We start from the raw sequence: 26,601 nt of genomic DNA, 5'->3' as shown, positions 1-26,601 counted from the left end.
ATATGAAAGCAATTTAGAAACATATCAAAATAATAAAACTGAGATCACTGAGCCGGATCATAGAATGGATATATATACAAATATATTTATATACTTTTGGTGCGGCCGATTGCAACCAAAATACGAGGCGCACATCTACATGTTATTGCAATCCTATATACAAATTTTCAACGTTCTGAGGCTACTCGTTTTTGAGTTATGCGAGATAAGTACGTACAAACAGACGCCACGAAAAGTTCTCATTCAGAATTCATTTTAAATGAGTTTTATAATTTGTTTGGGGGGGGAGAAAAGAGTTCTGACCTTTATTCTGTCCTTACGTACGGATGTCACGCAAAAACATCGTTAAACTGCATTCGATAGCATCAAAATGGATATTTTTTTAAAATACGATGCTTGAAGTTTTTCGCGATTACAATACTTCTTTTTTACTTCGTACAAGGAAGGAAAAAGGGGCGGAGGAATTAAAATTTGATCCTTAACGAGTTATATTTCTTATTTCAGAGGAGAAAAAGTATCAGTTGACAAAGTTATACTTGTTCGGAGACGTTTCTTAAAGACGACGTACTTCCTTTAACTGCACATGTACATCGAATTTCATTTTATTAATTAAAATTCACTGTCTTTCAACGAATCATATTCCTGAATAATCTCCATGGACCTATCGAATTTCTCCGTCGGAAAGAAGTAAAAGGCGAAAGACTGCTGGAACACGAAGGGAATTTCGATTTTAATTTGCAGGGTTTTATTTTAATTTTTTACTCAAAGTTACAGTTTTAATTTAATTATCTTTTCCTATATTTCTTAGATGTATTAGCTGTCTTCAGAAGAAGCAAATGAATGTGAAATAAGAAGTGAATAAGATATTGTAGTTGAAAGATTGAATATTTTCGCCTTGCAAAAGTGTGCTTTGCCTTAAAATTTTGAATTTAAAGATTAAAATTTAGGGAATTTGCTAGTATAATCGGAGTTTTCAGTTTTATCTGCGAATAAATATTTCATAATCTTTTAGAAGGAAAACACGTGACATATAAAGAAGGTATTTCTTGTAGAATAAGGGAAATTTACTGATTTCTTAAACATTTCTGTAGTTGGAATTGTCCATAGATTTATTTATAATTTTCAGTTTATATAACGGTAGTTTTGCTTGCATAGGATGTTTCTGCTCTACTTTCTACATCTTTGTTTTGAAAGCTATATCTACTTTTCATCCCAAACATGTGCTTACAATTGGAGCAACTATACTCTAAAGTAGCGGTTCTCAACCTTTTGACTAACGCGTAGAATTTAAACCATAATTGAAAACCTTTAGTACCACCACTACAAAGTACTACTACCACCACTCTTGAACAAAGCTCAGATCGCATAAATTTACGAGTGTTAGAGAAAAAACTCTATCAGAATGCTGGAGTTTTAATTTTTGAATTTAATCGTGAAAAATACTTTGCTTCCTTGCTTACCACCTACGTATTTTTCTCTTGCGTACCACCAGTCGTACGCATAAAAAAAAGAAGAGGGAAAAAAAGGAATAATTTTGCTGATTTGGGGATGAAAGAATTAGTAGCTAACAGGGAGTATCATGCCAATCTGATAGTGGGAGATGGTAAACTGAGATATCATATGGAGGGAAACGAAAATAGGGAAAGGACTCATCCTGCATTGCGAATGAAAATTGAGAAAGGAACCATTCTACATCAAAATTCCAACTCTTCAACATATTGCCATTGCACAAGATGGTTATTTGCGTCGATTGTGCCATCACCACCTCATTGCTCATTCTCTTTATTCCTCCGCTTTAACTCCGTTATATTTTTATCTATTCCTTGCTATGAAGGCCCACCAGCGGCCGAGTGGTAAAGTCGCTGAACACTGGTAGTTCGGTCCGAGGTTCGAATCCCGCGAACGGGCTGGCTGCATGGGCGTTTTCGTGGTTTTCCCCATGTGTAACGTGTATACGAGCCAGTTTCCCTTAGAAAGTCCTCCACGAAGGCATCCCTCCCCTTAGGCAGATAGCCCTCGAGGCTTTGCCATAATCACACACACACACACTCCTTGCTATGAAGAATTTCGAGGAGATCATTTCAACATGGGTAATGACATTCGTTTGACGGCGTGAAATTCAACATAAATCATCCTACAAGATAACTGTAAAAGAAATTGAGAGACATAAATGCTTTGATATAGAGAGTAAATAATGTAGAGAAATTATACTGAGAAACTGTAGTTCAAACTGTCTCTTCACTGTGAGGCTGAGAATACTTCACCTTTCCCTCATATTATTATTACTTTTTTATGATTCTTAAGAAGAAATAATGCTAATTGGTTGATGAAAACAAAAAAGTATTATAAATGATAAATTATTTTGCAAGAGTGAAAGTAATTAAATTTAACTGTGCTCCTAAATGATTTAGCTAAGGTTAGAGATCATTTTGACAGGCAACAATTTTAATACGCTATTAGCGGTTCCATTATTCCTCGCTGAGCTAAACGGTTACAGTTTCATGTCATGACCTGTGGTGATCCGTATTCTAAACGCTTAGAAGCAATGATATATGTGCTGACGGCAAACCCGTGTAAAAGAGGAACTCGCATAAATCTCGATAACTTTGACAAATTTGTTCAAGTAATCCAGTTTCGTTCCACATGGAAATATGATAAAGTATTAATTAAATCTTTCAGAATTTCATGAATAATTACAACAATCAGGCTTTAAATTCACATTTCATATAAAACAAATTAAGCGAATGGAAGTGTTTGTTTCCTTTTTGAATGATATAAAGTTAGCCCACAGTTATCGCAATTAAACATATTTAAGAAAGATCACAGTTTCTTAAAGATTGAAGAAAACTAACATTAATTAAAACTTAATGCTTCATGGTAACAACCATAATTATTTAATACAGAATGATGATCTTTACTTTTACGATTAGAAGGTGAAAAGTACTTATTCTCAACTCGAAATTTTACAAACAAAATTTTTGAGAACTTCACAAAAGTATATAAAATGTATAATCGAAATGCATATGCTTTTTTTATGCAAGGAAAAGTGTTTACTGCAGCTAAGGAGTATAATGTTTCGAATTAGAAGGTCTTGCAAATAAGTACATCTACGGTATAATTATCTGTAAAAATTATCAGTTAGTTTTATTGCATGTTTTATGCAAGATCCATGAATCTATTTATATACAAATCTTATTCATAGTGTTACGAAATGTCCAGGCGCAGTAAGATAGCTTCCCCGCAAAGCAGTTTTAGGGTTGCCATAAAATGGCAGGGAAGGGCTGGGTTGCCACATTGTCGTCGTTATTCACTCCAAATCTACGAAACCCGTACGAACGTTAAGGAAGAAAATAACGTAACATCTGGTGTCAGACAAGAAAAGCGCAACAATATGTATATAAATTATAAAGTAGCATATTATTTTTATATAAGGAAGAAAGGAATGCCAAAGTAAAACGTAAAATTAGTCAGAAAGGCACTTGTGATGTTTGGCCCAGATTTTATAATAAGCTCGATCAATTTTACATAAAGCTAAATCGATTTGAAGAGATCTAATAAAAGCATCGTTTCTTCTGGAATTATTTTTTTCTTTATATTTTTAAGCAGCTCCCTTTTTATAGAATTGTTACGCTCAGACATAATTTATTTGAAAGGTAATACAGAAAGGTGAAAGTTAAAAGGTGTTTCTCCCGCCTTCGTGGTGTAGTGGTCTGCACGCTGGGTGCGCATTCCAATGGTCTCTGGCGAAGGCGGTTGCTCGTTTTTCATCTCTCATGCTCCAAAAAATATCTGATGTCTGTACAAGTGGCGCCTGAACTAAATGGGTGGTGGATGATGATTCTCCATACCAACGATTTGACGATTGGGTCCCCTAAAACCCTAGTCGCCCTTTAAAGGGGAGAGTGTATAAGGTATTTCTCCCGCCTTCTTAACGTGCCTTCCTGGTGAAATGGTCTGCATGCTGGGTGCGTATTCCAGTGGTCTGTGATTCGATTCCCGGCGAAGCCGTTGCTCATTTTTCATGTCTCCTGCTTCCAAAAAAATACCTAATGTCTCTACAAAGTTATTAAGAGACTCCGACTGTCGTACCAAAGGGCCCGGATTCGAATCCCGGACAAGATATGGAAAATTGGGGAATTCACGGGTGGCACCTTTTTCATTGCCAATTGACGAAATATTTTTCTCAAGAGGCTATCTCAAGAGTCCATTTTAGTATCCGGTGTTACATATACGCCTCGGTATGGGATGGAATTCCAATTTTTATTAATACAGAGTGTTTATAAAGTTCCGGACCCATTTGGATGTTTAATAACTGATAAAATAATGAAGATATAAACAAACTTATGGCATTTACTGATGGAATAACTTATATATTTTCTTTTTCAGGTTTGAATATCTTTACTTTTGTAAATATCGTCTGCGTGTGTAGTTAATTTCAGATAATTTCCTTTTCCAGTCTAAATATCTGTACTTTTCTAAATATCGTCTGCTTATTAATTGCATTTTTTTCTCTTTTGTTTTTGGCAACTATTGCAATGTTATGTTTACTTTTGATGTGTTTGTTCTAGTGTTCCTAGTTCTAGTGTTTGTTCTAGTTCCTCATTGGGGTATTATTGTTGGTAGTTCTTTGAATGACCATTTTACAGGAAGATGGGGGCGCACCAGCGGCCGAGCGCTGAAGTCACTGAACACTGGTAGTTCGGTCCCAAGTTCGAATCTCGCAAATGTGCTGGCTGCATGGGTGTTTTCGTGGTTTTCCCCATGTGTAACGTGTATACCAGCCAGTTTCCCTTAGAAAGTCCTCCACGAAAGCATCCTTCCCCTTACACAGATAGCCCTAGTGTGCTTTGCCATATTTAAATACACACACACAGGAAGATGGATTGGGCGAGAAGGTCCAATTCCTTGGCCACCCAGATCACCTGATTTAACGCCGTTGGACTTTTTCCTTGGGGTAAAGTACAACGTTTACAGGAGAAGAGTGTCGAACATTTATGACCTAAAAGCCAGAATTACAACCGCAATAGCCTCTGTGGATGCCGACATGCTTGCCGGTACCTGTCGTGAAATTGAATATCGACTTGATATTCTCCGTGCGACGAAGGGGGCACACGTGGAAGTTCATTGACAAGGGTCATGAAACTTTTTAAGTCTATCTAACCATTTATGTTATTAATTTTAATCTATCTTTATTATTTTATGAGTTATTAAACATCAAAATGGGTCCGGGACTTTATAAACACCCTGTATATTAAAATTCTATTCCTTTTGCTGTTTTCTAGCTGTGAATCGAGGACGACATTTAGTCAGAATTCTTTTTGAATATGTGTTTGACCTTTTTGTCTAAGAGACATTTTTAGGAAACTTCTGCGTAGCATGCTTCTTCCTTGAGAAAAAACATCATATGTCACAATGATTGGAATGAAAAAAGATTTTTTTATATGACTGTGATACATTTAAGGTTACATTTATACCGACCGATTATAAGATTGTAATTTTGTTGCAGTTTCTTTCATTTCTAACCTTCTTAAATTGCGATTCGTTCCGGAAGGTAATAACATAAATCACTATTATAGTGAAAGCAAGTTAAGTTGATATATCGTTAAATAACCATATAAACGATTTAGTTTATAAAGTAAAAGAAGAAAATAGTGATATATACTTCACAGTTTTAAACTTCATAAAAGGAATTTGACTGGATTATTAAAATTCATAGCCACGTTTGGTTTTTTACCAACCTCATCTCATGAATGAATAGAAAAAATTACCTTATCGAAAGAGATAAAATTTTATATGATATGCATTCAGCTCACGCAGCGAAAATACGCTTTCATTCACGGTTTCCTATAAATCGGGATTTCAGAAAAAAAAAAAAAAAAAAAAAGATTATTTCCTTGATGTTTTCGAATGGTTCTTTTCAAATCGATTGAGAAGTTAAAAGAAAACTGGCTCAAGAACAAAACGAGTGAAATTAGAGATTTTTAAAATTTATTTTCTTTTCAGTATTTTTAAACTTTCGAACGGCTTTAGTACTTTACAAAACGCAAGAGTTCAGAGTTTCAATTAAAGTTGATTACAACTTCCTAAAGGAGAGGAAAAAATAATGGTCACTCATTAGATGTCTCTGCGGGAGATTTTTCTTTTTTCGTATCCTAAAACGTGTTTTCTTTCATTTTTGCTCTGAATTTATTCAGTGTATTAATCTAATATGTTTACGCTTGCTGACATTGCTGAGAATCTTTGAAAATATTTGTGTTTATTTGATCGTACTTTGCTTACTTTGTATTTGCGGTGCTGTGTATTGTTTTCATTTATTTATTTACTTAAAGTAGTACTTTAAAAAGTAATAATAATAGTGGGAAGTTTTATTTAATTAAATTCAAAGCCACTGGGTCTGTAAATATTTATTTGGCAAATTATGTTGTAGATTTCGTAATTTGGAACAGATCGATGTTTGAATCATAAAGATGTGCCAGTTAGATCCGGATATATAGCCATAAACCCAGTTTATGGACTTTAGCAACAATGTTTTGACTACACTGGGGATAGCTCGAGGTTTTTCGCCAACTTGGCGGCAATCAAGAAGTTTCTGGAAAGCTCCTTTACAAAGCCTTTAAGTATTGGCAATCCTATACATATGATTAGGCAACCCGGTACGTATCGGATGCATTACAGCCTTGAGCCAGTTACTGAATGCCGGGAGTTCGATCTGTGTTCAATACCAGGCGAATAGTCTGGTATTGAACACATGGGGCATGATCGATTTCCGTGGTGTTAACCTTGTGCAACATGAATACCAGCCAGGTTTCCTTAGAAATGCTTTCACGAACGTACCCTCGTGTGATTTGTCATTTTTATATATCCTAATACTGTAGGCTCACCAGCGGCCGAGTGGTAAAGTCGCTGAACACTGGTAGTTTGGTCCGGAGTTCGGATCCCGGCAAACGGGTTGACTGCATGAGCGTTTTCATGGTTTTCCCCATGTGTATACGAGCCAGTTTTCCTTAGAAAGTCTTCCACACAAGCGTCCCTCCCTTCAGGCAGGTAGCCATCGGAACCTTTGCCATAATTAAATAAAGCCAAATCAAATATCCTAACCTAGTATCGTTTGGCTCATCTGCGCGCCCAGCGTGCAGACCACTACACCACGAAGGCGGGAGAATCACCTTTTAACTTTCACCTTTCTGTATTATCTTTCAAATTATCGGTTTTTTATAGTTGTCAGGGAGATCTGTATAATCGAGTACGGCGGTGTGATATTTTATTCTTGTTCGACAAAATCGAAACAGTATATTAAAGCGTTCAAATAATTAGAATAAATTTATTGTTTCGATCTTATCTCAATCGCTAAAACAGTCTGTTGTTGTTTTGTGACTAATCTCACCTGTCTGACATAATCAGCATAAGACCCACTAGTTTTATAGTGTCAAAGAGTACAAGATTGCGTCTATCATTGGCAAGAGCAATGGGCATCTTATAAGTAATAGTACGATTTTGACCAGTTTTGAGGAAGAGTATCCGGGTGGGGTGGTCCGGGAGACTTCCAATCCTTTTCCCCGACTATCAATACACATTAGAGGACTTTCAGCTCGCCATACATTTAGAGTGTTCCCATGCCGCAAAGACACTATACATTTACAACATCCGAGATTCGAACCCCCCTTCGGGGCAATAGTCACAGTGACTAACCACTATACCGTTGAGCGGCAAAACTAGTCTTTTTACATAATTTAAGGATATTGAGGTAAGGAAAAGTTTTATGTCATAAAAAAATTTATATTTCATATAATATGTATTCCCTAGTGAACTTCGAAAATCATTTCGGTACATTTCAAAGAATAAACTGCATGAATTAAAAAGTGCAAATATTCAAAATACAGTACAAAGTCTCTAATCCGGACGTCCATTATCCGGAATGATCTATAATCCGGACCTCAAAGCCACAAACTTACGCATGCGCGTAAAGCCACTAAAGCGTTTACCCATGCGCGCTTCCGATAGTGAAGAAAGTAACAGAGAACGTTATTGAAAGCGAAAAAATTTCGATTGACAAGTTAGTCGGTAATCTCGACACAGCAATTACAGGACTTGAACAGTGGAACTTTGTAACTGAACAAAAAATTATGTCTGTTTATAGAATTAAAGAGAAAGTATTAGCACAAAAAACGAAGCAACTTAAAAAACTTACATTGATAGAAATGTTTACTAAAGTAAACAAATAAATATTAAGCTTTTTTTTTTTTGTAAATTTTGATACCCTTTAGATCGTGATTGCTCTTTATTTCATAAATTACGGTTTCATATTTTTAATTGTATTATTTCTGCATGCCATTTTACCAGACTTAAATTGATGATCTATAATCCGGAAAAACCCATAATCCGGAATTGCTGAAGCCCGACGAGTCCGGATTACGGACTTTGTACTGTACTTATATATTGTAAACAAAACACGATTGAAATATGTAAATGCATTTAATTCAAAATCATGCGACATTTTTCAGTACAAACATATTTATTTTTTTAAATAATTTTTAGTGTGAACATGATTTTATTCCAATCATATAGTTATTTATATAAGATTTTTATAATTATTGTTATACGTAATTTTAATTGTAAAGTAATATCTCCACAGACGTCCGTTTTGAAATGCATCCAACTTGGTATACGTTCTGTTTAAACACGAATGGTTTTTTTTTTTTTTTTTTTTTTTTTTTTTTTTTTTTTTTTGTACAAGATACATGTTTGGAATGTGATTTGAATTCGATGATAACTCTTAATTTCAAGTGATTTTGTGTTTTTTCACGTAAATATTTTTTAAATTCATTAACAATAAGTTTCAGGAAAATCAGTGAGAAGGGTCAAGTAACGAAGAAAATTGTTAGGATCAATATGGAGGGGAAAAAAAGAGATAGCTGAAGAATATGAAGATGGGATACATATTCAGGACTTGGCTATTGTAAGATGGTGTCTATGAATGTAAAAAACGAATATTAAATCGGCTAATGTTGGGATGAAGATGAAATCGATTACCAAAGATGAAGAGACATTAGATCATATTGAGCATAGCTATAATAGGTATATAGATTATATTAACAGACGTTAGATCCTATGTAGATAAATTGTAAAATTTAATATAAATTTTTTTTCTGTAATTTTATGCAGAATGTACCTAGTCAAGTTAGTCGGTCTAGATCGAAGAAAAACAAACCAACTTTAAACTGAGGGAAAACGTAGTCTGAAAGAACGTACGCTCTAAGGAAATGATTTTTGCATTTTATTTGATACCCCTTTTCATCATGCAGCAAAAATTGATTGAAATAGACCCCTTTTCATCAAGCAGGAGAAACGTTCCGTACCATTTTGGAAGAAGTACTGCAGTTTAAATTAATAAATAACACTAGAGCAATTTTATCTCTCTTGTATTGAACTTACAGAAAGGAAAAGGTAAAAATGGAGCAACACGTTTAAAAACAGTTTACGAAATACAGGTACTAGAATTAAAGTGATTAATCGGAATTAACATATTTTGATTGTAATGCAAGCGTTAAATGTTATTTATTGCTAATTTATTTATTCTCTGAAGAACACTTTGAGAACTTTTAAAGAAATTCAACCTAAAAAATTGTTGATGTATCATTGATGATTAGCAATGGAATATTGTTAATTTGTTCTTTTCACGACATGTATATTCTTTAATTTAAAGCGTTTTTGATTTTGGTAAATCAGTGTCGAAATTGTCGAAGTCCCGTGGTTAAAGTAAAATGACAAGAGCGTTCAGTTTCTTTCCACACTGAATGTTAAATTGGTTTGAAAAGTATAGGTCAGTCAATAGTTTAAAAGAGAAATGTAATAAGACGAGCTGAAAGGGATTAGAAGACCCAATAGCCAAATCAAAATGGTGAAGAAACATGGGCTAATCTTTGGAATATGGTAACAGGTAGTTTGGCGACATTTTGGTAAGGCGATAAAGGTTACTAGGTAGGACTTTAGCAATAATCTGAGAAGTACACAGTTCCAATCACAGATTATTTTGTCTCAGAGAAATGATAGATCATGAGACATGTCATGTGACATTTTCCGGAAAATTCCGATCGTGATTTTAGTTAATAAGCACTTACAAACAATTTGCTAAAGTGCAGAATCGCCCACTTATTTGTTTGGCGCTTTTTACAAAAGTAAGAACAATTGGATTTTTGTCAGTTTTCTTTGACTTTTTAAGTCAAACTAGGTGGATGTGTACATGGATAAAGTGAAGCGTGTGCGCAATGCCATTTCTGTGCAATTCTGGGATGTTTCTTTAAGTGAAAATACGTCGCCGTGTACATGGATACCGCGTATGTGCAATTCTTAAAAACGCGCGAAGCAGTGGGCGATTCTGCACTTTCTCCCAATGTTGCACCTAATCTTCGTCATGATTAAGCACTTTTGTTCCATAAAAGTTCTAGCATAAGGGTAATTCGGCTAGCAGATTGTTGGAAAAAAATTTTGAGTATCAAAAAAAAAAAAAAAAAAAGTCTTTACTTCGTGAAAACAAAATGGCATCCAAACAAAAACTAGCAGGTTGCTGTAGCAGGGTTGGTCGCCAAATTTTCGCCAAAAAATCGCCAAGCTACCATAATCCAAAGATTAACCAAGAAACATGATCCGCTACCTTTTAGTTCGCGCCCCACCGTAGCGTCATTAAGTTATTTTGGAACAAAAGACATTAAAATGAGCAGTGCCCTCGCCAATACTCAAACCTGGACGAATTAAATGCGCGCCGAGTGTACTTATTGTTACACTACGAAGGCATGCAGAAAGGAGGGAGAAAATACCTTATAAAGAAGAAGCTTGAAAAAACGTATTGTTGCGTGTGTACGGGTTCGTTATGAAATGAATGCACAAGTTCGATGAAAAATGAACAAAATTTATTATTATTACAACAAAAAGGCTTGACTTTTTTCAAATATTCATGCAGTATTACAATATCTCACAGTAGTTATCTTTTAACCACTCAAACGTTCATGAGAATGGTGCTACTTTGGTAGACGGTTGCACGGATTTTGGCGATTTTTGGCGATATTTCTTTTGGCGAGTAATACGACTTATGGTAAACCCATTGATGGATAAGTTATTTATGGTAACCGATACTTTGTTGTCATTTTATTTTTAAAATAATGCGTTTTATTGTGCATAAATTCCGTGTTTTAAATATTATTTATGGCTTCTAAATATTAAAAATCAATTTAATTTTGCATTTTCATTTGAAATAAAAATTTTATTGTTTATGATATTTTATGCATTTTATATTGTGGATGATGTAATCAATGACGTCACCTAACTTTAAAAGTAATTAGTTTTAATATCTATAAATTTAATCTAATGTTTAAACATTATTTATGGCTGTTGAATATTAAAATACAATTTAATTTTGAATTTTTTTTTAAAAAATGATTTTATTATGTAAATTATTTATTTAAATAATTTTAATTCTAGGCGTGATGTACTCAGCTCTCTGATTGGTTATAGAATATTTGTGCATTAATGTACTGTAATCAGCTCCTTGATTGGTTACTGAAAATTTGTGCATTACCGCGCCATTTTAAAATTTAATTCATATCCTCGAATTCCTTCAAAGATGAATGTTGTTATTGTTAAGTACCAAGAATTATTAGTATCGGAATAAAAAAAATTGTCCTTTGTACTTCAGAGAGGATCTTCTAAATCTTAAAAATAATTATTGTAGGTTTTTTTTTTTTTTTTTTTAATTTTCATGATCCATTAATTTGGCTCTAAATTGCTTTATCTATTTATAATTTTTTTTTAAATTTTTTTATTCTTGCCCTTGATATTACATTTTTCAAATTTTTTTTCATTGATATCTAAATTATGATTCCGTTTTTTTTTGTGGTACTTATCAATAAACGACAGGTTAAATGACTCAAAAAAATGTAAGTACATATTTTTCTGTTATTTTATAATTGTATACTTCAATTTTTGTTAACAAAATTAATTCACTATTTTCAAAAATTGCTGAGATAATTATTGTCACATACGTTTTAATGTTAATTACATTCTATAAAGCGTATTTTAATGTGTTTGAATTTAATAATATTCTAATTCTTTTAAATGTTGGTATGATGGTTTTTAATTCAATATTCAATTTCAGTAATATTTTAATCTAATTAAACGTTGGCACAATGTTTTTATAGCGGTGTTTTTATTCTCTTTTTTGCTACATAAAAGTAATAATAACCTTACTTTAGTAATTTATACTCATAGTAAATGTATTTATTTACACTTGCCTGCCATTTTAAAAAACGACATTTTCAACAAAAAATTAATCCATTACTTTTAATGATATTTATTTATTTATTTATTTTTTAGTCCAAAGGGACTTGAGTCCCGAAGGACTATTGGTTTCGTTTTGGCATTTTGCGTCGGACGGATAAATGTCGGTTCACTTTTCAAACTGTTGCCACAAAATGTTAGAGTCCTGCATTATATTTGAAGAAATTAAATAATGAAAATCTGCGTAAATGTATGTATATTTCTCGTATTGTGATAATACAACGGTACATAGAGTCATCGAATTTTGAATAACGTAATCCTCCAACGAATATGAGCATGTGGAAGACCAAATTTGAAATTTGAAATTTGTTTTATGATCGATTTCCTATTTTTTAAAACTTTGACGAATTTTTGATTAACAAACTCAAGGATTTCAAAGCGAGCAATGGCAACGTTGTGCAGAAAAAACATTTTTATCTCCAGCGCGTGAGTCTCTGTATCGGAAATTCTAAAGACACGCTCGTTTTAAAACTATTTTGCGATATTGCTGTTGCACTGGATCTTATGGTTTAAGTGCGAGGAACATAATATTTAATAAAGAAAGGTAACACACAAAATGTTAAAAAACGCCCCTTTGGACGTAATTTAAAATCTGAAACATTTCAGATTTTGTTTTTTTGTAATTTTTTAAGTTTCGAATACTTTATACTATGCGTAAAAACAGCGCTTTTCAAGATGGATGACGATTGTAAAAATCACGCCAACAATTGCGCCAACGTAAATCGCCAAAAATCCGTGCAACCGTCTACCAAAGTAGTACCAAAAGAACTTAATTCAAAACAGCTAAAGAAAGCTAATCCGCGAATTTGCTACAATCAACAAGAGCAGTTTTCTAAACAAAATCTTAAAACAAGAAACTAACTAAATACAACGAATTGAGAGGTTGTCCTCCTTGCATAAGATTTTAAATCGCGCGCGGGAATTTTCTGGAATTTTCTCGAAAGAGATATTTATTTATTAAACGTTAAATACACGTGCTCTTGTATTTTTAATTTTCCGGCTTAGCTTTCCTTAAATATTCGTCACGCGCTACACTGCACGGGGAATAAAACATTTTTATTTATAATTCAACTAACATTGGTAACCCGGAGACTAGCCGTTCATATGTATATAAAAATAAACGGTACTATTCGGTTTCGAGGGCCGTAAAAAATCGCCAAACTATTGTTGATGCCAATGCTGCCAAAAATAATTGCGGCAACCTTAATAATTGCAGCAAGAAAGGAAATATAATAGTAAATAACTATCTAAGATGGATGTTTTAATTTAGATGAAAGGTTCATTTCAAATAATACTTTTTTATTATTACAATTTATATGAAAAAGGCTAAACATGACTGAATGGAAGCATAAGAGTCAATAACTATTTCAGATCATTATTATAATTTATATAAAAGTTCCTAAACATAACTGAATGGATGCCTGCATCGCTATTTCGCTACCGAGTTATCGCTATAACGCCTACTTTCATCTCGTTGGTTGTTCAAAGATAATTTTCAATAATGAATGATGCTTTTTCTTTAAAAAGTTCTCGGTAAAGAGAGAATCGCCCACTTATTTGTTTGCCGCTTTTTACAAGGGTAAAAACTATTGGATTTTTGTCAATTTTCTTTTACTTTGTAAGTGAAAGTACATAGATAAAATCAAGGGTGGTGTTTTTTTTTTTTTTTTTTTTTTTTTTTTTTTCAATTCTGGGATTTTTTTTTAAGTGAAAATAGGTCGATGTGCACATGGATACCTAGTAGTGCAATTCTTAAAAACGCGTCAAGCAGTGGGTGATTCTGCACTTTACCCAAAATTTTATTGCACATTTTTCGTCATGGGCAATTTCCAAATTGTTAAATCCGTAGGATATCAAAAAAAGATTTAAAAATTAAACTAATATTTCAATGGCGTCTTAAGAAATATAGAACTATATAAACTTACGCAATCTGAAAGCAGCACGTACGCTAGCTTTGGCGCGCTGTTCAATGGGCGCGTTTACTAGATTTGGGGGCTTTTGCGCATATATTTTCGCTGCAATTTTTTTACGGTCCTCAAAACGGAATAGTACCAAATAGACTGCTGGCACAGTTGAATTTCATTTAAGTAACTCACTCATTTCTAGCTGCCAAAGCTCAACTATAATTTGATTCAATTCTATATAAATGTAACTAATCTAAAATATTAAATGTAAAGCTGATTACTTTTTCACTGGACGCGACTGAAATTTATCACATATTCAACGAATTGATTTTCATCCGAAATGAATATTATGCGTACAGTGCAAGCATGGTTTAACAGTATGAGACAGCTTTCTGCAGAAAAATGATTTTCAGAGCACCTTACAGACTTCAAACAGCAAATTTTCTATTTAGCCTTTTTATGCTGCTTATTACATAACTATCCGTTTACGATAAGTTTATAGTTATTACTTTTTTACCTACTTTTAGTGTTTACGTTTAGTTTTTAATAATTTATATCATGTTACTCATCCTTTTTATCTTCCTCATTTCCATTTTCCTGCCAGAATGTAAATTTCTAGATCCCGTGATATTCAAATGAGGTAGAAAGAACAGCATATCTAAAGGAAGGTTATAAAGAATACAATCAGAGCGTGTTCTACTTGCCTAAAGGCCACGTTGATACTGTGCTTCTCTTGCTAATATTCTGTGGCGTTGCGTTATTCTCGCCAGAACATGGTGAATCTTCCAAGATCAAATATATACCCCTTATTACGCGCCTAGGTAAGCTCGCTTTTTTTATTCTTATATGTTGGCAAATTGTGCGATTTTTGCTTTAAAAGTGATTGAATTATGTTGTTTCGCTCTAATTTCAATTGTGAATTTTCTTTTAATTGTTTTAACTGTGTTTAGTTTTTACGTTTTTCAATTTTTAAGGGGAGTCTTCACTTTTGCGTAACACAAAAAATGAAAATTTTGGCTGATTTTCGAGTTTAAATACGTCAAATTGTTATGTTCATACATATGTTATAAGGTATTTCTCCTGCCTTCCTACACTGTAAAAAAAAATCTGTAAGGTTACTAAGAAAACTCATGGAAACTGGGATGCCATGGGTTATTTGAGTAACAGCAACAGGTGTTTTCTTTGTAACTTTACAAGAGTTTTGCCTGTAATGGTTACAGATCTTTTTCTTGTAATATCACAGCATATAGTTATGTAAGTAGAACATATTTTTCTCATGTAAAATCCCAAACGATATATCTGTAATGGTTACAGATTATTTGCGTGTAATATTACATCAAATAATTATGTAAAAAGAACATGTTTTTCTCATGTAAGATCTCAACAGATATATCTGTAACCGTTACAGGTTATTTGCTTGTATTATTACAGCACGTTATTATGTGAGTAAAAGATACTTTTCTTACGTAAAATTCCAGTGGTTGTATCTGTAAAGGTTTCAGATTATTTCCTTCTAATATCTCATTAAGTAATTATATGTGTGTAGAATATATTTTTCATAGATGAAATACTAAAGGATATGTCTATAAAAGTAATAGATTTTTGGTCTAAAATAATGCTTATTATAATAAAAATACATTGAAATGCATATAAAGCAATATCTGTAGGTATATATATCATTTTGATTAATAATCGATATGAGCTTAATTTGATAATTAAGTTCAAATTGATATGCTACTCCTTACATTAAATTACATGTATATCCTTTACATAAAATAATGGAAAGTCATCTGGAATTTATATTTGGCCTGTAAAATAGCTGAAAAAAACAGTATGCATTCTTTGCATGTTTTAGTGTCAATTATTAAGATATGTTCTAGAACTTTCTTTTTAGTAATTTTAGTTAAAATAGACACATGTTCCTTTAGATTTAACTTATATGAGTAAACGTGTTGCATGTTGATATGATCATATTATTACAATAAAAGACATTTTGTGAAATATTTCTATGAAGAACTCAGAACAGCTGTTCTTTATGTTTCAAAAATATTATATTCTCTCCTTCTAAAAAATGACATTTTCAGTAAATTAAAGAATTCAACATAGCAATGAACTTTATTTTGTTACTACAAGGAATTCAAAATTTTGTTCATACGCTTGAATTACAACGTCCAACTAACCTTTTTATTCTTATCTGCACTCAGTGTTTGACAACAGTCTGCTATTGTTTGAAGTAATAGATGTCAACTGCATAACGTTTTTACCCTACCCACAAATAATTTCCTTTGAATTAACAGATAGAAGTCTTTCATTAAAAACCTAATATCATGCTTTTTGAATAAGCATAAAACTTCACCAACTGACCTTAATTTTTAAAGCCTTGCTTCCATTAAAATTCTTGATGTTTAATACAATTATGCCTTTTTGTTTCAAAAATTAATACTTCAGTTTAACTTAAAATTTAATGCATTTTAATTTTACCTATAATTTTTTACAAACGTGATATGTAATAAAACTTTAAGCTTAATAATTACCATTTAGAAAGTGATACTAAAAAGTATTCTTAGTTATTATAAATTTCGAGATTTGCATACAAAATTGTGAAATATACATGTGACAACAGAAAACAAACTTTATGCTCTCTCTCTATATATATATTACAGCATGTTAATTATGAAGTTTATTGAATTCATAATTTTATTGTGAAACATTATGAAGCAAATAATATGCTAATTAAAATACAGAAGTAAAAATAATTTATTACTTAATTCATAAACTTTACATAAAACCTTAAAAAAAGAATTAATTAAAAAATAACACAATATAACATTTCATAAAAATTCGTTTCGACTGCTTGGAAAAAATGAATGGTTTTTCCCCTTCTTTGTAAACCATGTCTCCTAAATAAAGAAAAAAACATTCCTTTTAAAATCATAATCATAATCATGCTCTTAAAATGCTTATAAAAATTATTTTAATAGATGTTTTAAACGTGTGCTCATATAACACTTTTAATCATATTTCTTTATAATATCTTAAGTAATCAGGAACAGCTTAAATACTTTAAAAAATTGCATTACAGTGAACCGTCTCATTACTACAAGCTACCTCAGTCAATCACTTTTTAAATTTAACCAGCATTCCTCATAAAATAACTAATTAGTAAACATAACTTATCTAAGATGCCCAATATCATTAAAGATCAAAATCTTCAGGAATCACGCATAGCTAGCTTAGAGAAGGTTCATTGTACAAAAGCAGACAATATGCAAATCTTTTCATAAATGAAGCCACCATAGTTATTAAATATAATATACAGTATACTTATATTCAGAATTCAGAACTTGAATAAATTTCTCGAACTGTTTTAGCATTCGAAATATATTATATTTATTACCTTAAATTTCTAAAACAATATTACATATTGGTCAAATGAATCACTGGGACTCGGACAACATTTTCCAAGCTTTCTTTTAGCAACAGGATTCTGAAATTGTTTTAATGATTTAGGTAATGTTTGTCTCTCTTAAGGCGCTCACAAAACAAGTTACCCTAAATTTTTCGTCTGCATAGTGGTCGTTTTCATCTTACTAACTGATTTGCTAGTGGATTTTGGGTGCACGGCCTATTATTTATGAAACAATAACAGTGAACAGCTTCAAGAAAATGGGGATATATAATGCTCTTGATGCTATGTTCCCACTTATTTTTACTAATTTTATCTTCCGAAAATTGAGAGGGAAACATTAAACGAATAATTTAATTTCCAAAGGACACAGTCACAGTAGGAATATAACAAATGAAAAGTAATCATGTATAAACTACTACTATCACAATATTATTGTGATTGCCACGGCGCGCAATGTATTGGATGTTCATCTGTCAGCAATCCTTATCTTCAGAGCAGATGTTTTTATTTTATTTGGCTTATAATTCCTTACTAAATGTAGTATTTCATCTCGATGTACTCCGTCTTGTTTATGATTTAAATCAAATTTCTCGTCAATATAATTCGCTTCCGATAGTGAAGAAAGTGATACAGAGGTTATTGAAAACGAAAAAATTTCGATTGACAAATTAGTCGGTATTCTCGACACAACAATTATAGGACTTCAACAGCGGAACTTTGTAACTGAAGAAGAATTATGGCTGTTTATAGAATTAAAGAGAAAGTATTATCACATAAAACGAAGCAACTTACACAACTTACATTGAAAGAAATGTTTAATAAAGTAAACAAATAAATATTAAGCTTTTTTTTTTTTTTTTTTTTTTTTTTTTTTTTTTTTTTTTTTTGTAAATTTTGATACCCTTTAGATCATAATTGTTCTTTATTTCATAAATTACGGTTTCATATTTTTAATTTTAAAATTTCTGCATGCCATCTTATCAGATTTAAACTGATGATCTGTAATCCGGAAAAATTGATAATCCGGAATCGCCTCGACGAGTCCCAACGAGTCCGGATTAACAACTTTTGACTGTACTAACAAAACCAAACATCATATTCCCATTCTGCACAGTATAAAAATTCTTCTGCAAAACTGCAAAAATTACCAACACTTTGGCTTATTTGATAATTTTCAAATTCACTCCTTTGTTTGCATTTAGAATTTATAACTTTAATTTTCCACAGAAATTTGTTTTTGATTTTAAAAAATTTCACTGGCATAATTCCATTCACTTCAGCATATATTAATAGATGCAGAAGGTTTTTGTACCTTACATAATTTTAAATCTTATGTAACCTAACGTAATTAATAACAAAATCAAAACGTAGATCAGAAACTGCATAAAATTTAATAAATAATTTCTACTAGTGTCACACGAAATGCTATGAAATTAATCAATAAAATGAGATAAAATATATAGAATTAATATTGCACATGTGTGAAGCTGGAAGTTTTACGTTAAATACTTTTTTTTAATTAAGTATTTTTAAAAATGACCCCTTAGAGCATGGGACCTTTCGTAATTAGAACTTGCAAATCCACTTCGCTAGTCTTTCATAACATTGCTTTTCTTTTATTAACAAGAAATATTGCATTCAGTTATTTAATTTAAGATTTCCAAAAATAATACTACTGAAAGGCATGAATACTTACTTAAATTTGAAATTAATTTAGTTGACTTAAAATAATATTTAAAAAAATAAATCTTCATATATACGTCTAACAATCAGAACTTATTAATTTTCTTTTATTTGAACAATATCTGAATTCTGCATTAGTTTGGACTAGTAAATCATTGGACAATTAAATACCAAGCTATAAGAGAACTAATGTAGTTTACAAATGCACTAAATTTTATTTCCTGCATTAACTTTCAAAGAAAGTAAAATTTTCTGCATATTTGCATCATTTGGATTGATAGAATATGGCAAAGCATGCAAAGGCTATCAGTCTAAAGGGAAGTATATATTCATGGACGGCTTTGTAAGAAAAAGTAACTTGCATTTCCATTTATTCATGTGTGAGTATATATATATATTTACAGTTGTTAATCCTAAAATCAATGCTTCATTAAAAATTTATTATTATTTTATTTTTAATACTAACATACAGATACAGAATTGTGTTAAATTCCAATACACAATCATAATTTATTTAAAAAAACTTATTTTATGATTTATATATTATATTACATGAATAAGAGACACATTTGTCAAGAAATATATTAAACTTGTATTAGCAGATTCATGCTATCCTAGTAACAAGACTATCATACTTCAAAACTGTATTAAAATTGGGCAAAATAAAATCAACATAAATTCTACATTAAATGTTTAAAGTTATATATACAATATAATAAATTTTGTAACTTCTAAAATATTAATGGAATATTTTTGGAAATAATGTACAAAATTTTAGTTTTCTTTTATAACTAGTTTAACGAATTTTTAGAAAAATATTTTAGGTCATTTCCATCTTTTCCCTGTTGATATTGGTATATTAAAATATATGGAATAATTAAGTTGCATCTAGTTAGTAAACCAAAACATTACGAAAAGTATGATGCGATATATTTTTAATCAATATAATTACTTCATTCTGGAATTATAACATATTCGTAAGAAATTAATACCATTGAAAAAATAATATTATTACACTAAAGAATAAACGAGATTCTCGACCGCATTGTTCAAGTTTTTGTAATTTTACTTCATAACACACTCGTATATAAACATATTAGACTGAATTATAAACCAAGTATAATTAATTAGGTAATCCTAGAAAAAGAATAAACTAAACCTAGTAAGCAAAAAAAATATATACATTACATTCAGAATTCTAAATGTTTACATAAACTTTTCTCGCAAGGCCTGCCGGGAAAAAGATGTCAAACGTTCTTTGGTCAGACGATTGCAAACGAACGCTAACAAGATTAATTTTGTTTTCAACAACCACATTACCGTTTCAATTAAATACCACAACAGTGATTAAATTTTGGAATAATTAGTTATAAATAATAATACGGGCAATTTAAGGCGTAATTTATCGGATGCGCAATGACAAAATACTACTATTAGATCTGCATTTGGAATAAATATTCTGCACTCTTTCAACTCATTACGAACACTGATATTAATTAATCGCAAAGCTTAAATGTTTAAATACTTACTCACTACATATAACAGTGCAAAGTGCATGAGAATAATCTGCATAAAATGAACAAAAAATATTTCAAACGTAATTGTAAACATTTTCTTACTTACCTGCGCTATACAACCAACATGCATTCAGCCATGTTTTTTTCTGCAACTAGCTTTCAAACACTTTTCTTCTGATTGGCTGATTTCCAGTCAGTCACGTGATTCTTCCACGCGGCTACTGAAACATTATCTGTAATGTTACAGACAAATTAGCTGTACCAGCCACAGTTTGCTTTCAACCTGTTACCATTACAGGAAATTCTTGTGTAACTTTTTGATTTCTGTAACTTTACAAAACTTTTGCCTGTAAAGAGCGAACTTTTTTTTTACAGTGTAGCGTGCCTTTGTGTTGTAGTGGTTCTGCACGCTGGGCCGGTATTCCAGAGGTCCGTGGTTCGATTCCCGGCGAAGGCGTTTGCTAATTTTTCATCACTCCTTCTTTAAAAAAATCCTAATGTATCTACAATATGAAATTTTCAATGTGTCATCTCTATGCTATTAAATTATATGCTATTAAAATATTGCAATTGATTATGTTTCTTGATTTATTTTACTAATAGTGTATAAGAATTTGTTTCATAAAGAAAAAACAAACTGCATTTTCCGAAAATTTAAAATTTGTACTGAAGCGCTGAGCGCAAACTGACTGTAATACAAATATAGTTACAGTAATAATTTTTACAATTTTGTAATGAAACATCATTAGGTATTATTCTTCACCTATCTAAATTTTAAAATATCGAAGAATATTAACACTATTACAATAAAATCTTATAAAACAGAGAAAGCATTAAAAAAATTTAAGTAAAATTATATAAAATCTTAAAAAATAATTTTTCAAAGAAAACGGTAGGTGCATTTTTTTAGCAATATCATCATGTACTTACCCTGAAAGTTTTAAATCAATAGCTATGATAGATTTTCTTAAAGAATGCGCGCAAGAATGAAAATCACCATTTTGAGAAAAAAGGTTTTAAAGTTCCCAAATTTTAATTCCCTCCTGTTCTTCAATTAGCTGTTACTGCAACACGTTTGGCTCTTTTTCTTGCTCTGCGAGCATCTATTGTAGACATCTTTGCCTTTATTTTGGCTGACTGAATAAGACTTTGACCAGTGTCTGCTGCAAACTTGACTACATTTATCACCAATTCGGTATCCAACTTCTTTCATAATATGTAATCGCCCAGCTTGACCATCATTTTATATAATAACTGCCTCATTCACTGCTGTCTTAACAATATTATAACCCCATCCAGAATTTTTAGGACACAGTTTCCAAATCAGAGCATTCAACGGAATCATTTGGATTCTGGGTATGTTCTCCTAAACACTTTTTAGTAATAGTGGCATGCTAAAATCTTTAAATAATCTTTGATAGCATCCATTACAGGTGATGGAATTGAATTGTTACGTTTATAGGATTTCAGATTTCCACTTGCAATCCATCTTCGATATGTACACCACGAATCCACCCCTGTTGAGCAAAAATTGTGAGTTGGTTCCCCGTCGGTTGAACATTTGGTGGTAGAATATTGCCCACATTGCCTCTTGCATATCTTTTACAGAATTGCAATATTTTTAATAGCATTTCCACAATAAATTTCCACTTGGGTTATATTATCATCCGTAAGGCGACCTTTTCCACTGAGAGTTTTACTGTCACTAAGTTTCTTCATTTCTTGCTTTTGCTTTCGTAATCTAGTGCCTATTCTTTTCAGAATCTGTCCGACACATTCAATTTTACCAATTATACATGATGTTAACAGTAAAAATTAAAGCAATCTGCGAGTGAACATTCGTAAGCAGCTGCGCGTACAAATGTAAACAAACGTCAGGGGATGATTTAAATGTTCGATCTAGCAAAATTTACCTCAGAATAGTTTTCTTTATTTCATAATTTTTAAGGTTCTAATTCGAATATCGTAACGATGTTTGTTTTAAAAGACTCAGAAATGTCTACAGTTTCTAAAAGGGAAAAAAATTCGATTTTTTGAATGTGTAAAGGTGATGACTCCCCTTAACGGAGATGTTTTGCCTTTTTATGTATTTTTGCTTTGTCGCGAAGTGAGAACTGAATTAATTGAATGAGAAATATATCTCTAATGAAATTCGAGTAAATAAGTTTAAATTAAATGCAGCAAAAACTGTGTATAATCTAATAGGCTATGCAAGGAAATCATGTGGTTTCCCCATCATATTTTTTAAGTTTCATTTCCAAGCTGAGTTAAGGCAATATAAAAATTTCCGAAATACACTGTATACAAATTACAACATAGCTTTCCCTTAGAAAATCCTTCACTGAAGCATGCGTCCCTTTAGGCAGATAGCCTGTACGTACTTCACCGTAATCAAATAAGCCAAAACACCGGACCTCAAATTATCGCTCAAAGCTAGTGAAAAATACCATCATTATGTAATACTTTTGAGATAATTTTCTTTTATCATACGTTTATACTTTGAAAACCAAACCCCCGACCCTCAAATTATTCCTCAGACACAGTGAAAGATACCGGCATTATGTAATACTTTAAAGATAACTTTCTTTTACTTCTTTTCTTTATCCCAAATTTATATTTTAAACAAAATTTTCTAAAGCAAAATAAATTTCCTTTTCTTTTATATACCGAGAATTTCTGAGAACTTTGATCCTCACTAAAGAATGTTTACCAGCTTTTCTGAATTTCTCTCGCTTAGTTCAATGGGATTTACGCTTTCACTTATAAAGAGGTAATCAGTGCTGATCCAGCTCATACTTTTTGGCCAGGTTATTGCTCTTTTCCGAAGGGAACGATCCCAACTAAAATAGATCTGTGGCCATAGCAACGGTATTCTCTTCTGTATGCAGTGCTGCAAACAACACCGGAGGGTTCGGAATTTATGCATGAACTACTAAGATACGATCGAAGGCATTTGATATCATTTGTGAATCGAGAATTTAGTAAACCTGCGTAAGTATTTAGCTTCAAATAATTTTCTTCTTTATTTTAAACTAGCAGCTACGCTGCCAGCCTTCGTCTCGCTTTTAAATGTACCGGAAAATGCCTGAAGGGAATATCAAATGTTAAATTTAAAAACTGCGCAGATTTTCCATTTCCGTACGATATAAAGGACTGCAATCTCGAAAACTTTCGAGTACCATATTTCAGCGAAAATATTTTTTTATATATTTATCCTGGAGATAAAAATGTGTTTTTCCATACAGTGTAGCCAATTGCTCGCTTTGAAATCGTTCAGTTTGTTAATCAAAAATTCATCAAAGTTTTATAAAATATGAAAGAGACAAATTCCAAACTTGAGCTTCCAGATGCCCGTATTCCAATGCAGGACTGCGTTATTCAAAATTGAATGTCTGTAGGTACCGTTGTTTTATCACTGTGCGAGAAACATACATACATTTATGCAGATTCTTCATTATTTAATTTCTTTAAATATAATGCAGGGCTCTAATATTTGGTGGAAGCAATTTCAAAAGTGAAACGCCACAAAATGCTAAAACGAAATTAATATAAAATCTGAAGGCTTTTCAGATTTTACTAAATTCATTTGGACAATTTTTTCCCCGTGATATGTGTTCGTGTGGACACAGTAAAGGACCTTTTATTCAAAACTAATTTCAATAGATTCAAAAGACTTTTCAGAATTTTTAGTTATATATTATATTAAAAAACGTGTAGAAAACGGGAAAAAATTGAAAAGAAATATTTTTACTATTACCTTATTTATTATTACATTAAAAATGCGTTTTTGGCTTTAAAAACCTTTAACATTAACGAAAGAGCTTAATTGCAAAAAATCTCCAGAAGGATTTTAAAATCTCTGTATTCCCCCCCCCCTGAAAACTATTTGCGCGATGAAAATCTCAAACTATTAATTTTTCTTTCTTTTTTCTTCCTGCATTTTATTGTACAACTACAGCTTCAACCTATATTTATGTTTACCAATAAACATCTATTTTTATTGCTGCATAGAGTATAGAATTAGATGTTTATGTAGAAACTAATTCTATGTATTTTTAACATTTTACGCGCAGTTAAAAGGATCGATGCTGAAAAGATAAATAAGAGAATAATTTAGTGAAAGGGGAGAAAAAATTCAAAGTTTCTGAAGAATTTCTAATTACTCGTTCTTTTCCGGGGTCTTTTCAAAAGAAACACTTTGCTTGATAGCTTTTGACTTTCGATGAAATAAAATTTGAGTTTTCAATTATGTTTATTTCGTTAACGAAGATGCTCTGCTTAGTTATATTCTTTTTCTAGTGGCAACAGTCCTTAATTGTCAAAGACATCTATGTAAACATTCCATGACGGTGTATAAGTATTTGAAGTGGGTAAAACTGCAGTGAAAATATACTTGAATTTAATTTTTTAACTCCGAACAGATTTGTAATTTCGCTAATTAGTTTGTAATTAATTTAGTTCTGCTATTTTCAGTCATTTTCACCTGGTTTATGAAAGCACATTATCCTAATCAGGTTTTAATGGTTCGCTGAAAATGCAATTACTTTATTGGTTTCAACATTTCTTTTAACAGAATATTACTTTTTTTTTTTTTTTTTTTTTGAGTACAAATTTTATTCCAATCACTTATCTCATATTATAGCAATTAAAACATTCAGCTCATTAACTGAGTTTTTTATAGGGAAAAAAATTAGACTTTTTCTATCACTCACTTTTCATCAAAACTTGGAACTGTATTTTCTAGTACTTTCCGTTTCAAGAATTACCTCAAAATTCGTAGACCTAGCACGTAACATTTTCTAACGCATTTAATACATTACATTACTCCTTCAATCTTATAGCTCAACAAAGGTAATGTAAGCACAAAGTTGCACATATATTTTGGGAATATAATTTAATTTTGGGAATATAACGCCACTTATATTATTTGTTCTTCTATAATTTTGCGATCCCAAAATTATAGAAGAGCTTTTTAAGCTGAGATTTTAGCCTTGAAATCCTCCATTCTTAGGAAGATATACTTAAATGTAGTGCTTCCAATCATCATGTATGGAATTGTAGCCTGGGGATCCTGAAGTTAGACAGTATTCAGAGAGCTTGGGGTTTAGCTTTAACCCGATGTTTTAGAACGGTGCCTATCGAGGCCGTCTTTATGTTGGCTGGGCTGCCTCCTCTCTCTGTTTTATACGAATTTTATTATGAGAAATTTTTATTTAGAACTGGACGAATGGAACTGAAAATATATGAAAATTATTTAGTTACAAAGAATGTTTTTGAAAAATTTAATATTCATTCAATACATCCTTCCAATAGATTTTCTTTTGTTTTTGATAAAAGTAATCCAACTGTTGATGTATTTGATATTTATACAGATAGTTCTGGGGTCGGAGGGAGCGTAGGAGCTGCCTTTGTTGTTTTCACTATGGAACTGAGGTGGATTATAAAATGTTTAAGTTGAATATATATAATTCAGTTTTCCAAACAGAAAGTGAAGCGTTCAAACAAGCCATATTATGGATTAAAAATACCTTGTTTATTTATACCGACGTCTGTAAATATTTACACTCACTGCCTGTCACTTCTCCATACGCTCTCCGGGCCAGACAATTTCAATCCATTATGTGTCGAAATTAAGAGTCATTTAGAAACTTTGTGTTCATATTTAAATATTAAGCTACATTGGATTAAAGGGCTTTATTGGCAATGAGAGGGCCGGCAGCCTGGCCAAGCAGGCGGTCTCAAATGTCACTGCAATGGA

General features: G+C 31.7%; 1 protein-coding gene and 1 long non-coding RNA gene across 2 annotated transcripts in view; both read right to left on the bottom strand.

Moving 5' to 3' along the window:
- Positions 1–26,601, bottom strand: part of LOC118188850 (GTP-binding protein Di-Ras2-like) — a 548,874-nt gene that overhangs the window by 423,476 nt on the left and 98,797 nt on the right. The gene's annotated exons all lie outside the window — the stretch shown is intronic.
- LOC146997918 (uncharacterized) lies at positions 16,974–20,990 on the bottom strand. The gene is made up of 2 exons (XR_015039964.1): positions 20,950–20,990; positions 16,974–17,134 (listed from the first exon to the last, which is right to left on the bottom strand). It is a non-coding gene; the product is annotated as an uncharacterized LOC146997918 (long non-coding RNA).

Source organism: Stegodyphus dumicola, chromosome 3, assembly GCF_044657685.1.
Source record: "Stegodyphus dumicola isolate Sdum_Otavi_A_Nest chromosome 3, ASM4465768v1".
Lineage (NCBI taxonomy): Eukaryota > Metazoa > Arthropoda > Arachnida > Araneae > Eresidae > Stegodyphus > Stegodyphus dumicola.
Note: the sequence above shows the minus strand (reverse complement) of the source record. Positions and strands in the feature narration are given on the sequence as shown.